This window comes from Pygoscelis adeliae, unplaced genomic scaffold (genome assembly GCF_000699105.1).
Source record: "Pygoscelis adeliae isolate BGI_AS28 unplaced genomic scaffold, ASM69910v1 Scaffold121, whole genome shotgun sequence".
Classification (NCBI taxonomy): Eukaryota; Metazoa; Chordata; class Aves; order Sphenisciformes; family Spheniscidae; genus Pygoscelis; species Pygoscelis adeliae.
In genome coordinates this window covers 231,319-234,445 of record NW_008824359.1, presented here as the reverse complement: position 1 = coordinate 234,445, position 3,127 = coordinate 231,319, and the positions used below count along the sequence as shown (strand labels likewise).

General features: G+C 48.0%; 1 non-coding gene across 1 annotated transcript; it reads left to right on the top strand.

Annotated features, from left to right (window-relative positions):
• The first annotated feature begins 2,999 nt into the window (after nucleotides 1-2,999).
• On the top strand, nucleotides 3,000-3,081 carry TRNAS-AGA. Its single transcript has one exon. It is a non-coding gene; the product is annotated as a tRNA-Ser (tRNA).
• The last annotated feature ends 46 nt before the right edge of the window (nucleotides 3,082-3,127 follow it).

Sequence of the window (3,127 nt, the reverse complement as noted above, 5' to 3'; positions counted from 1 at the left end):
TGACTTTTGAGCTCTGAGAATAACTCATCGCATTTTCCTTTTATTTCTGTGAAATGACAGCTAAAAGATTTTTTGTGATGGTAAAAACTGAAACAGCCACTTGGCTCATGAAACAGCTACACCAGCTATAGAGGTTATATGCATCTCTCCTTAAATTCTTTGTTTAAAACCTGGCTTCTTTATTACCCCTGTGTTGTGGGGGCTACTGTTTTAGATTTTCAGGATGATACTGTCTGTCAGCAAGAAATCCTCTTATATGGACACTTCCCAATGCTCAGACAGCTTGAACACAAATGAAGCCCCTTCAGCCTCCTACTGAGGTTATTTACTTGACTCCCATTCATTCTTTTCCTTCACTTTCTAGAGGCCTTTGGCTGAAATCAGACTGGCCTCCTTTTCTTTGAGCATCTTCTTCCACTTGGAGCAGTCACCTTTGACCTTGCCTCATCTAGTCAGAAACAACTGAGGCTCTAACACAGCACCACACATACCTGCAGTAAAAAAATATGGGATTGTATATGGGCAGTTATTCTATGCAAATTCATTAATAGTTTTGTTACAGAGATGCTGCAGCTATGCATAATCTAGGCTACTGAATACTGACTGCATGAGTATGTTGATTCAGTTTGTTGAAGGTCCAGAAAGGAAGGAAAAAAAAAAAAGAATGGATAAAAATAAGTCAAGCAACCTACCAAATCAGTCAGCACTGGAGAGTTAAGAGGCAGGAAAAGAGCCAGCAGTCCCAAAGAGAAGAGCCCTGAAACTTCAGAGAGTTTCTTCCTCTTTCCTTCGCTCATGCACAACTGAACTGAGACAAGGGAGACCCATGGAGGTGAGAGGAGCTGCTGAGGGTGACCCAAATATTGGTAGGAAATCATAACTTTATTAGCGATGACTATTACTGGTATTGGTTCTCAGATTCGCTGCACGTTCTCTCATAGGCCTTCCCCGGAAGGTTTCCAGTTGACTATCAGCTACACTAACAAGTCCCAGTGCCACCATGCCTGATGGCCTGGGTGCAGGGCCTGGCCAACACTCATCGATGTGCTCTTTTCTGCCAGAAAAAAAAAAAAAAGAAAAAAAAAAGGGTCCAATGGAAGAAAATTTCTACGTAGCATCCAAAGCAACATGGGAATCAAACTCCAAATATTCTGGGAGGTTGCTTCTGAAAAAGGCAAGATCGTTGCTCAGCTCCAGCAGAGAGCTCTATCGGCCTATTACAGTTTTCTTCTGTCAGGTTTGATTTCTGTGCACCTTTTATGCCGAGATTTACTCTTCACAGTCACCACCTGATGAAAGACCCTACCCTAACCTCATGGGTAAGTTAGCTGATTCTTTCCACAACTTCAGCGGTTAGCAACACTGAGGCATTTTTTTTATTTTCCAACTATGTGATGCTTTTGATGATATGGGCTGTGGAGTTATAAAAATGCCACATATGATGAGACTTGCTAAGAAATCAGATAAATAGGCAGCGCTTGGACTTCTTCATGAGCATACTAACATAGTGCACACAACCTCTCCAGGTGAAAGACAGAGCCCAGCAGCATGCTGGGGCTGAGCAGACACTTCTGTTTGGGGAGAAAAGCCCCAGTTTTTGAAGCATCTTCACAGGCACTCGGCGACGTCTGGATGGACACCGCTCAGTGAGTGCAACAAGCACTGCCTCAGCGGGGGCTCGTGGCTCAGGTCCTGCTCTATTTTTGCTGTCTCCAGCAGCAAATTGCCAGCTGCTTACTCCTTGTTACTATCTGAATAAATTGCATTATCCAGGAAGCCTACCAGGGATAAAAATGCTAGAGAAGTAACTCATTTAGACATGTAAGTATTTAGGATATACTTATGCTTTCAGGAACTCCAGCCCAGAGCTTTTTAGCTCTTCAGAGGCCACATGAGAACGATTCACGTTTCAAAAGCATTTTCCAGTGGCTTGCAGCACTTCTGGCAACCGCAACTCCTGTGCCAGGAAGGCTGCAGCTGTGTGGCGATATTTACACTCTGCTTAACAAAAGGTTTCCAGTGGCAATAGCCAGGGAGAGAAAACAACCAGGATTTAGGAAGGAACTCCACTTACGAAGTCTCCCATTTTTGTTTGTTTTGACTCATGAGTTTCATGCTCCAGACTTCTCGCTTCATCACAAGCAGCAAAAGATTGTTCTGTATCTGCCACCTTTGGATCACTCTTGATTTTTACAGACTTCCATCACATCCCCAACTCCTCTAGCTGTTTCTTTCCGGGATGAAAAGCCCTAATCCACTCACCAGGTCCTCTTTTAGGGGCTGCTCCTCTCTGGGGGCACCCCCGGACCCCGCTGCAGACCCACTCGGGGTGCAGAGTCTCTTTGGGCAGCAGCTGCACTGATGCAGCGTCAGCGTCTGGTTCCTATTGCTTTTCTAACATTCCCCAGCATCTGCTTAAGTTTCTGCTGTGATTACCGAGGCGTGAGCAGCAGACAGCAGAAAGCTGTGCCCGGTGCGAAGCTTTTTTTCCTCGGTGCTTCCCTGCAGAAGCTCTGCACAACCCTGCAGAGAAGCACCGAGAAAAAAAAAAGCACCCAGGTTCTCCCAGAAGCGTGAAAAAGAAGCTGGGCTCCCCGGGCCAGCTGTGGGTGCCCGTGAGGGGCAGCAGAGGGAGCAGCTGCTTGCTGCTTTCTTTCCAAAACGAAGGTTGGAGCAAACAGCACCTCTGAGCAGCCCTGTGGCCAGGGCCGCGGGGGTTTGCAGCACCCTGCGCCCGGCTGCGCTCTTTGCCCCGGCGGAGGCCGAAGGGCTGCCGCGGAGGAGGCACCCAGCCACCGGGCTGGTTTTTATCGGAGCTAACGCTCTCGAGCAGCATCGTGCGGGTTATTTTAAGGCAGACAGAGGCGTGCAAGCTACTTCCACTTAGGAGGAGGGCGCACGGATGGCACCGGGGAAATGTTTTCGTCCCGTAAACGAAAAAGAAAGAGAGGGGCGGGTGGATCAGTGGAGCTTCCGTGCCGAGAGAGCCGCCCGTCGGTGTAGTCGTGGCCGAGTGGTTAAGGCGATGGACTAGAAATCCATTGGGGTCTCCCCGCGCAGGTTCGAATCCTGCCGACTACGGGCGGAGCCTCATGGGCTCTGTGCGTTTTGGTTTTTTTTTTTCTCA